The sequence below is a fragment of the Arvicanthis niloticus genome, chromosome 12 (genome assembly GCF_011762505.2).
Source record: "Arvicanthis niloticus isolate mArvNil1 chromosome 12, mArvNil1.pat.X, whole genome shotgun sequence".
In the NCBI taxonomy this organism is placed as follows: Eukaryota; Metazoa; Chordata; class Mammalia; order Rodentia; family Muridae; genus Arvicanthis; species Arvicanthis niloticus.
The window spans coordinates 48793199-48805047 of record NC_047669.1 but is presented as its reverse complement, the minus strand read 5'-3'; the positions used below and the strand labels follow the sequence as shown (position 1 = coordinate 48805047).

The window sequence follows — 11849 nt, the reverse complement described above, 5'->3', positions numbered from 1 at the left end:
TTTTTTTTTTTCATTTAAAGAAAATACAACTGTTCTTTTTACTTATTGGTCATTTAATAGATAAAATAATAAAATAATAAAGAAGATCTAAATCTAAAAACACAATCTAAAAACAGCAGATTATGTTTACAAATGAGTTTTCTCTATGAACCCTGTATAATTAGACAATAAATATTTGATATATTTGTAAGTGTAGGAAAAATATTTAGGGGTTAAAAAAAAATGACAAATTAAAGCTGCGTCAGAGACCTGCCCACACTCTACAAGCCCAGGTCATTCTGGCATTGTTGGTGGCGGTGTCAGGGGCTTGTACCATTCTCACTCTTAGGCTTGCTGGGAACCCAACACTGTAGTCTCTGAAAAATGAATCCCTGTATGAAGTAGAAACAGGAAGGATCCCAAGAGAAGGTGAAAGAATAGCCCTGTTCCAAAGAGAATGCTGAAGATAATTCGGCCTTCTGCAGCTGGGTCTCTTGGTGGCAGAGAAAATGAGTTACCAAAAGGCGAGTCCAAAAGCAAGCTTTAGGGTGATCAACTAACATCTACAACATCGAGCTGTGGTCCAGAAGCTAATGAAAACAAAGATGTAGGAGACATCATCCAGGATGCATTTGATCTTATGATTAACGAAAATCCATCTTCTCAGGATTGAAAAGAAGTGGTAGAAAAATGGAGGAAAGCTCTCTGAGAATAAGAAACTTCATAAAGAAATTGAACAAAAAGACAGTGAGATCACCTGTCCGTAAAGGGAGGCTGAAGACTTGGCAGAAGTATCAGAACACACAGTACAAAGCAGAGATAATTAAGAGGCTGAGTAATGAACTACGGGATAACGTTGAATCACTGGGTAGTCAGGAATTTGATTCTGCAGAGGAAACTGTTGAGTATTCTGAAGTGGAAGACTCACAAACTGGGACTTGTGCTGAAGAGACTGTGTCTTTTCTCCACAAAAGCCAAGCCGCATACGTGAGGTGCGCAGTGCTCTGTTAGCATTGCCCTTTAGTGTAGTTTTTGTAAATTAATTACGCAATGAAAGTGCTGGGATTCCGATTTGAAACCTGGAGGTGTTGCTATATTAAAATACAGATAGAATGTACTTTTAATCTGTTTTATGGAAATAGCATTTTCATTTTTCCAGTGTCGGGTGCAACATGTGTACATTAAATCAACTTCAATTTTCTATTGAAAAAAAATCTCAATTTATATATTTATTTTATAAACTGCATATATATATATTCATCTATAGTTCTAACATATTTACATAACTTTCTGCTGAGTTTTTAAACTATTATTAGTTTATAAAAACTAAACTTTAATAAGAAGACCCAATATGTAAATTTATGAAATCATCTGCATTTAACCTACAATGCATAAATTCCTAATACTTAGAAAGTTGATAATTCCAGTTTGAGAATGAACCCTCATGCTTATAATCCCAGCACTCAAAGGTAAAATCAGGAGAATTCCCATGAGTTTGAGGCTAGCCAAGGATACTACCTCTCCATGATATGTGTGGGATGGCTTATTGGTTAAACAAAAAAGGAAAGAATAAAAACTGAATCTGAAAATTTACCAAACCTTAAGAAGGTATTGAAGATTGAGAATTTTGTCGTTTGTCAGTGAAAGAAATAGTTTACCTTGAATAGGTTTTTATTCAAGCCATAGTAAAAGTAGGTGCAGATCTATAGTATAGTTTATTTGACCCTTCATAGGTTTGTGTGTGTGTGCGCACGCGAGCGCGCGTTTACTCACATACATATGCAGGTGCATGTGTGCACATGTGTATACTGAAGAGCTCCCAATAAATATAACTAAACATGGTGAAAAAGAAAGTGTTTTATTTTGGGCTAACTTTTACTACACTTTTATTATTCCTACAAAGTAATGTATGGTAAATAAAAAAACATTACTCCAGTGTGCTCTTTGATAGGAGAGAAACTTAATCTCCATTTTTTTTTAACCAAAGAGCACATCTGGGTCCTTTCAAGGCCACTGCGACTCTGCTCTGATTGTTAGCCACAATTTCAAGATTGCAGAGGAAATGAAAATGACAGAGGCAAATTTAGCAGTTCAGTAGTCGGAACCCAGTGCTTTGTCATCCAAATAAAGTGAACTATATTGGTGGCCTTACACATGAACAACAAAATGCATTCTTGTGACCTTCGGGGTTGAAGTGGAAATTGTACAAAGCATGTAAAAATAAATGCACAATTTGTCCAGCTAAGATTTTCATCTGAATAACAATAACTTCTCTCTGTCAACATCTGGGCTTTTGAAGTGTCTGAATCTCTACCTCATAGGAGCATAATTTCATTTCATAGAATCTCACTAAATGCACTGTGGAGAGATCAGTATGCACCTATGTAAATTACATTAATTTCCTAAGTAATATGCAAGTATCCTACATACCAAGTTCCGTATCTTACTCTAAGAGCTAGGACATTCCTTTCTCCATGTGTCCAGGACTTGCCACAATGCGCACAATCAGAAGGCACATTATATCATGTCTATGAAGTGATTCACTAAATGAACAGGAAATATTCTAACATTTTGCCTACATGATACTTTTGCCAGAGTTCAAACAAAGAACCAACTCTAAACTTTGTAAAGGGAGGGCAAATACATAGCAATTTTTTTGAATGGAAAATGGATGTTTAAACCCTAAAAAGTTATGATTCAAAACTGAATATGTAGCAGTCTGACACCCTTAATAATAACCCCAGATGATTCTGAGGTGGTTTTAGGAACATCATATTAAAACAGAACAAAGTACTTGTCAGGTACATTCACTAGAATGAAATAGTCTTACCAGATTTTTGTATTTTGTGGTATGTATATGTATGTATTATATGATTTGGGGATGAATTTAATTATGATAAAATATATTGCTTTAAAATAAATTTTTACAATTAAGAGAAAGATCCAGACCTTTGAATAAAATATGACTTCTATTATCTAAGAATGGTAAAACCTAAAAATTGAGAGTTATTTTGTTCATTTATTGACTTAGAATATCAATCTATTAATAAGGAATAGATACTATAAATAATAACACTGACCTGCCTGCTATTAAACACACACACACACACAAACAACCATAAGAAGACAGTGTAGCTGGACAATGGCTGGATACTGAAGTTTCTGTTATACACATTACAGGACCCTTCAGTGTTGCAGAAAATATACTAAAAGAACTATAAGCCATTACCAAACGTGCTTTTGAAAATAGCTTATTTTCAGAGGAAAATGGTTGTAGAGTCAGAAAGTAACAGGAAGAGTTTATGGAGCACAGTCATTCCAACTTCGTCAAAAGTCTCTAGCAAGTAGACTGAGAAATGCTACCAGAAGCCCCAACTTAAAGCAAAAGGTTCCCTGTGGTCTGAATGTTAAACACTAGTCTGGGTGGACAATATAATAAAATAATTGCTCCTGTAGACGTAGGTTTGAATGCAGAGAAGAAACTGTATTATTAAGCAATACTATGTTTAGAAGACCGCATAAGAAAACACAGAAAAAAGTAGATTACAATCCTGTTCAAACCACCAAGAAACCCCTTTACTTCCACATTAGAAAGGATTAGAACATTTGCTTTGGCTTACGTAGGCTATACATGGTTTTACTAAATATATTTTGTACATTTAATTCTCAAGGTATACATCCTAAACGAAAGGATTTATGTTCTTGGACAATCCCTCACTTTCCCAGCCTGCAATCCCACAATGCACAGAGAAGGAGTTTAATGCTTTGAATTGTTTCTGCTTTAGAACTGATCCATACATCTGCATGCCAAGGATATGTACTGTATTGCTTATTGCAGAATTAATAAGTTTTACATAAGCACTTGATTTCTCATTACTATAGATAAATATCTCACAGTAGATAACATGCCATTTTATTTCAATAACATGCTTTCCACTACCTTTACATGATTTCTTCACACCAACATGTTGCCATGCCATTTTACATAACGCAGCAAATGCCCTGCTCTTGGCCTCCTTCCTTACATGGTAAACTTTGACCTTTCAACAATACAAAATATGAAGCCATTTAATTCTGTCAACTGATTGATTTTAAAATTGATTGTCAGTAAGCTATGTCTATATTGTATGATTTTAATATTTTAAATATTAATTTATTTTATATATTTATGTAGTATGTATATAAATATATTTATATGCCTGTTTAAATATTTATGTGTCTACATATTTAAAATAATTTAAACATATTTTATTGATACTTTCATATGTACATACAATGAATTTTTATTATATTCTTTACCATGAATATAGATCATGGTTGGTCTGGAGCATGTTTAACCTACTTACTCTGTCTCCCCAAAAAAGCCATCAAATTTCTATAGAGCCTCAACTACTGGTGAAGCTCTTAAGCCCCATCCCTCTCTGTACTTGAATGTTGACTGGCTTGACTTTGTGCTGGGAACCACAGCTGCTGTGGATTGCTAAGTGCAAGGGTCCTGCCGTGTCTCGAAGACACTGCTTTGTTCTAGTCCTTCTGATCGCTGGTTCTTACAATCGTTCCAGCAGTCTCTTCTGTCATGTTGGAGACGACCCTTGGAGATGGGGAATGTAAGGTCTCATATTTGTGATTAAGTCCTTCACAGATGCTCTTAGCAACTGTGATGTGTGAGTTTCTATGTTAATTACAGTCCACCGTGCAAAGAAACTTCTCTGATGAAGTCTGAGAGATGCAGTAGTCTATGGGTATAGCGAAATTAATTTGGGGGGGGGCAGTTATAAGATCTAATTAGCAGACTAACATAGTGAGACAGTGTTTTTTTTTAAAGTTATTCATTGTCTTATTTATACTACCTAGTTTCCTTTACCGTGGACATTTCTCACTTGGATTCCATTTATAAAACTTTGTTTCCTCCCATCCAGCCTGTGCTGGTTGCACTGAACATGCACTGTGCTGCTCACTTCCGTATTGGTCCCGATGTTTCTGAAAACCTTTTTCTTGGTTTAGAGTAGCAGCTGCCAGTAGCAGTTTGAGTGATGTTCTCAGCATAGACATTTGTTACTGATCTGCTTCACAAGTGATGGTTTACATGTGGAACTCAAAATCAGACAGGTGTCCTCCAGTGATTCTGGGGTATAGCTTGTCAGGACCTAGAGCCCAGATTTCTAACGCACTATCAAATTCTGGTTGCCTTGTAGACAAGTGTTTTTCGGTTTGTAAGTTTTTAGGCTTCAAGTATGTGGCCTGACTGTTGGAGTGGCCTCTTAAGAGAGGGAACAGGAAGATGTTTCTGCAGTGGCCTACAGTCGCAGCTACTTTGAGAGACTATTGGAGAGTCATTTAACTCCCAAACTGAAACCAGTCTGAGTGGCGGTGTGCAAATTCACCTCGAATAAGGAAAAAAAAGGAAACGAAATGAAGGAGAGAGAAGAGAGGAAGATGGGAGGGAGGGAGAGGGAGGAAGGGAGGGAAGGAAGAGAGGAAAAGAGAGGGAGAGGGGAAGAGAGGTAGAGTGGGAGGAAAAGCAAGAGAGAGAAAGGTAGAGAGGAAGAGAGAGAGATGGGGGAGGGGGAGAGGGAAAGAGAGGGAGAAGAGGAGAGGAAGAGAGGTGAAAAATCAAAATTGTAAACAGAAAGACCAATCTCAAATTGGCATCTGTGAGAATAATGAAACCAGAAAATTTATACACTTATAGATCTTTTTTTTCCCTCATTCACTTCATTATAAATGTTTTTTTGGGTCTATTTAATTTAGAAATGTTTTCGTCTGGGCCTGGAGAGATGATGCAGAAGTTAAGATTCCTTTCTGCTCTTCCTGGAGCATAAACAAAAATGCAATTTAAACATATACGTTTAAATTAAAAAACAAAATAATTTAAATAAAAGAAATTGTTTCCCTTCTTGTGGAAATCTCCTGTTACTACATTGATAATTTCCTATCGCCTTTGCACTTTGTAAGATTGCCGCTGTTCCTGTTTTAAGCAGACTGCTACTGGATTTAAGGCACCTACCTTTTTACACATTTCCTGTCTTCTTCCTTCTCCAGCTTCCCTTGTTTCAGCTCACAAATGTCTCACATTGTGAGGTTTCACACTAATTTTCTGAGACTACATCTCTCACAATCATGTTGAACCCTTAATGATGATTGTTCCTGGGCGCTACCTCTCCTCGGGTGGTGTGGAAGTGCTGCTAATTAAATATACAGACATGATATATCCTGAGTACTACAGTATGTGTCACCAGGCAACTTACATATCTGAGTTACGTTCCTCAGTACTAAAATAAGATAATAATAGCATTTTACTTTACATGGTTTTATGAGAAATAGCACATTGAACACACACACACACACACACACACACACACACACACACACACACACACAAGAAAACTCCAAGTGTTCCCTGAATATAATAAGCAGGAGCTCTGGGTTAGCCATGTCACAATATAGTGAAAATCCCCAATTGCATAAGTATGTCTGCAGACATTTTCTTAGCCTTCCTACCCTCAATAATTGCATATACTTCTACACTTTTTAGCACAGACATGTACATAAACCAACTGACAAAACTTTCTTGGTTTTTCTATATAGACAAATCCTCATCAAAGCTCCCTAAAACACCTCCTTCAAAGCCCTTATTTACTGTGTTTCTGGAAGTGCATGTGCAAGGCTGAGCTTTTGCATTCCGTGTACTCAAAGCACGGTGTTAGTGATCATGCTTTGGCAATCTGTCTTCAGCTCCATCCTTGCACCACACATTCTCATCTGGCCAGGAAGAGTATGGAACCGCCATAAACCTTACATCATCTCATGCTTGTGCTACCGCGCAATTGTGTTTCATGTGCTTAAATATAAAATATCCCTCCAGCAAAACTTCCCAGTGATTTCTGCTTCTTCCTGACTCAGTTATGAGCACACACCTTAGGATTACCTAAGCCCTTGGCCCTTGTCTCTTCTCACCCATCATTTTGTGTGCCCTCCTTCTCTCTCTCTCTCTCTCTCTCTCTCTCTCTCTCTCTCTCTCTCTCTCTCTCACACACACACACACACACACACACACACACACACACCACATCACATGACATGACATGTCAGTGAACGCTTAGGAGGAACATTGTTTACTAAATTCCTAATGATCAAAACATACAAAAAGAAAAAAAAGAATCACAAGTTTTAAATGCTTCTGAAAACCTGAATATTTTCTTTTTTGTAAAATATTTTAATATCAGAATTCATGTTAGGAAAAATACATTCTAAGATTACTCCTCCAGAAGAGCATGCATAGCATCTAATAGAAAGATCGGATGCATGTGAGTAGGAGGGTTCTAGAAGAGGCGCAGGGAATTTCAGAGCACTTGGCCTGGTCAAAGCTAAGGCCTCAGGGAACATCTGCTGTTCACAGCCCTGTAGCTGCCTTCCCATCGAGAAGCACTCTGGGTCCTCCATTGGCTTCACTAGAGATGTGGTCACTCAACACTGAAATAATTTAATTACATAGTAAGCTCCTGATAAACCAGATAAAATCCTCAGGTGATAGATGTGAGACAAACCTTCTCATGGGGAGGATGTCTGTTGGGTTAATTAGGTAGCTTCTGACTTATCTGGAAGCATGTTCTGGACCTAGAATAATGCCTCATCAACTGTGCATCTCGTCTGCCATTCTTCCATTATCGCTTGGTGACAGCACAAGATCTACCTATGGTAATTGCATGCTGGTAATTTATTTTTAATATCTTTCAGTTGGTTTGGCTGGAAATCTTAAATAGATAATAACAGCATTGAGTCTTACAACAATGTAATTTTCCCCTCTCTTTCAGACACAAGATGATTGCCTTTTTGAAATAGAAAAATAACAAAAGGAACTTTCCAAGATACTTAATCTTATTAAGGAAAAAAGATATTTATTAAATTATTTCACTTTGAGTGATAAATCTGTCTTCTGATTGCTTTCTGTGTATATCTTATTGTGTTTCTATCTTATTTATCCAAGTGAGGCATGATTTTAATGTATTTTTCAAGTCAAAAATTATGAAATCACATTGATTTTGTAAAAAGTTCAAATTAAGCATTTTAATTCTCATAGGTTTATTTTGATGATCTTGGTATTCTTTTTAGATATACAAATATACAATAGTATTCGTCATGAGCATGTGGGAGCCAAATTAAGACAGATGATTATGTTAGACTACTAATGTGTCCAAAAGAAGGGTCTATGTATCACTGGAATGTGAGATTTACTGTGTATATCATTAACAGTTAAGACACGTGCATCAGGGACTGGAGAAATGGTTCCTTAGTTAACAGCACTTCCACATGGTGGCTCACAGCTGTGTTGAACCTCGGTTCCAGTGGATTTTACTAAACTGTCTGATCTCCATGAACACTGCACGTGTGTGGTGCACACACATACACATAGTCAAAGATTCTTACAAATAAAGGTATAAAATCTACATATACAGCTGCAATCATGTGTCCCTCCCTATGTGCTCCTAGGCTGGTGGTTTAGACCCTGGGGAGCTCTGGCTGGTTGGTATTGTTACTCTCCTCATGAAGCCACCAAACATTTCGGCTCCTTCAGTCTTCTCTCTAACTTCTCCATTGGGAACCCTTGATCAGATTAATGGTTAGCTGTGAGTATCTGCCTCTGGGTATGTCATACTCTGGGGAACCTCTAAGGAGACAGCCTTATCAGGCTGCTGTCAGCATGCACTTCCTGTCATCCATATCAGCGTCTGTTGGGCATAGGTGGGAGAAGAGATCTTTGGTCCTATGAAGGCTGAACACTGAGTGAGGGTGGGGAATCTGAGGGTGGGGAGGTAGGAGTAGGGGGTAGGTGGGTGCACACCCTCATAGAAGCAGGAGGAGGGGGGATGGGATAAGGGGTTCCTGGGTGGTGGGGGGAATGGGGTAAGGGGATAAAATTTGAAATGTAAATATTATATCCAATAAAAGAGGGGAAAAAAGAAAAGCTGTTAGAACCAACATCTTTAATAAAATGTCAGCCTTCTTTAAAAAAGTATAAAATCTATGTGTGTGTGTGTGTGTGTGTGTGTGTGTGTGTGTGTGTGTGTTAACCATGCTTAGGTATGTAAATGGGGTGAACTATGAAGGTATTCTAATACTTCTACAACTCTTACAGTGAAGCAGGTCATTAATATAACGCAATGTTAACAATTAGCTACATATCCTACTGAATACCTCTTTTGTTCACATCGTGTTAACTGACAAGAACATTTAGATCTTTGTTCATGACTTGAGTGCACATGTACTTAGCAGCTGACAGCTTCACTTTGGTAAGCCAGAGGTCATCCAAATCACACAAACATGTGCTAGCCAGTCTCTTCCTAAGTTTTCTATGGTTCTCAGTGATGGCTTCCTTATGCAAATTTGAACAACTTATCCAGTAATCATGTCTCATTAGTTCTACTTTCTAGATAATTTTTCTACTCCCTTTTCTCTATTCTTCCCTGTCTGTCACCATCTTCAGCCACATTATCCTATCTACTTTAGTACTATTCTGATTGCATTTTTTCTGGGAGTTTCCTACTCTTATTCTCTCGTCAGTGAAAAACCCAGAGTGATGTTTCTTTGAACTTCATCCTAGTGACTTTATTTCCTCATCGACTTAATGCTCTAAAATATTTATAAAATCCTATCACACCTCACAAAATAATTCATGTGGTGTCTACACATTAACCTGACATCAGATCTGTTTCCTATTCCTAGAATAATTAATTTCCTGGCACTTCAATCACATCTACTGGTTTTTGTCCACTAATTAACTTTCATTTTCAAGTCCAATTTTTACATTACTTTTTAAGAAAAACCCTGCAAAAATCTCAAAATAAATTACTTTTTTTATACCACATCCCCTTTTAACATTCTATACCTTCTCCAAAACTGTGATGTTTATAAGGACAGAAAAAAACATGTCAGCTGGAACAAAACACAAGTTCACATTAAAGTCTGGTAGTCACTCAACTTACACTTTTTCCACTCTATAGAAAACTGTGGTCACTGAGTGTGGTAATGAGAATTTCAAACAGTTGACTGGCTTGGGAATTTATTTTGGCCAGTAACCTAAGCACATAGACAACTTCTAATTTTCCTGAGTTACTGACCCATATGCTCAGCCAGCTCTTTCCTAGGTATCTCTAATTGAATGTCAAGATGTTTTAAAGAGGATAACTCTCAGGAATGGTTAAAAGGGACAAGTTCTTTGGGTCATATTTGAAGAATGTCAAATATCAAAATTCACCAAAAATTTTAAAGAACTTATGAAAACCTCCATGTCTTAAGCTTTGATCTCCACACTAGACCAGAAGATTCCATATTCTTGAACATGCATTTATTGACTCTTGCTCACCTGGGCATCCATCCCATGTGCAGTCACCAAATGCAGATACTGTTGTGGATTCCAGGGAGTGCAAGCTGACAGAAACCTGATATAGCTGTCTCCTGAGAGGCTCTGCCAGAAGCAGATGCTGAGACAAAGAATGGTGCTAACCTGTGAGCATGCTGAGTGCCCTGACAATAGTGACTGGGAAGCTGTATTGGACATATGTTCCCAACCCACCTTTGCTTGCCAATATCCCGGATGTGACAAACTGCCTTGCCTCAAGTTCTTAGACCTTGTGGAACAGAGAATCAAAAAGAGAAGTTATAATGACTCTTATATTTTTCTTAAAGGTCAGCAGTTATTCGGACTCAATCATGGACTGGTCTAAAACTCAATCCAATATTGAAAATAACAGTCTTCATTTGGAAGGCTTTATCTAGACATTTTCAGAGACATATTTTGAAGTTAGCTGCAGTTCTTTATGATGTTGTGGTAGCAAGAGGTAGGGATGGGATAGGTTCTGGATTTCAAACAAGTGTTAGTTCATGTGATAAGGCTCTTTTAATTGTCAGGTTAAAATTACTTTTGTCTCTTCTACAGTATTTATTGTAAGTTGCACTGATTGTATACTTTCTAATTGTGTATTGAAACCTGGCATGTCTGTTATGAGGATCTATCAACCAGCTTTTGTCATACTGTCCTGAGTATTACAGAACCTTGGTTTTCTGAAAAAAAGCTTGCAAGGACTGGAAGAAGTATTCGGCTTTAAGCAGAAGCAAGAGGGTAGTGGGCTTGATTATTGCTGGTATATCAGCTTTAATTGCATTAATTTCTAGCACCTTTGCTTCTGCAATTGCTTTGACACGAGAAGTTAAGACAGCTACTTTTGTTAATCATTTCGAAAAAATGTTGCTAAAGTATTGAGTACACAAGAGGATTTAGATAGACGTTTGGAACAACTGATTGATACTCTTTATCCTATTCAAATTATTGGAAGGAGGTTGAGAGTTTAAGAGTAAGGAACCATCTCTAGTGTCATACCATATACCCATGGGGTTGTGTTACTTCTAAAATTTACAATAATAGTCATTATAATTAGAAAAAAGTTTAAGGACACTTGTAGGGTATTTGGCATAATTCTAACACCTCTCTGGATGTTTTAACTTTGCATAGTGAGATTATGAATTTAAAGAATGCTGCTCTGCTTAGCATTGATGTTGTAGATACTGCTGATAAAATTACCCATGGTCTGAGGTCAGTATTTCCATCTTGGTAAAGCTTCAAGAATGGCATATGTAGCTTGATCGTGCTAGCCCTTTTTGTCCTGGAAATACTTTTACCCATCATGTTAAAGTTTGTCTTTACCAACATCAACATATTGGCAGACAAAGTACATGACTTGAAACTGAAAATGGACACCCAGACAGAGTTATTAACTTAAGGCTGGCAAGCTAAGGATGGGTAAGATTCTGCACAGAGCTTTAACAACCTAAGGGAGAAGTGCATTGTTTTGGATAGTGCATATTCCATGATG

At 37.3% G+C, this 11849-nt stretch overlaps 1 pseudogene; it reads left to right on the top strand.

Moving 5' to 3' along the window:
- Nucleotides 1-363: 363 nt before the first annotated feature.
- Nucleotides 364-990, top strand: LOC117717628 (geminin pseudogene; annotated as a pseudogene).
- The last annotated feature ends 10859 nt before the right edge of the window (nt 991-11849 follow it).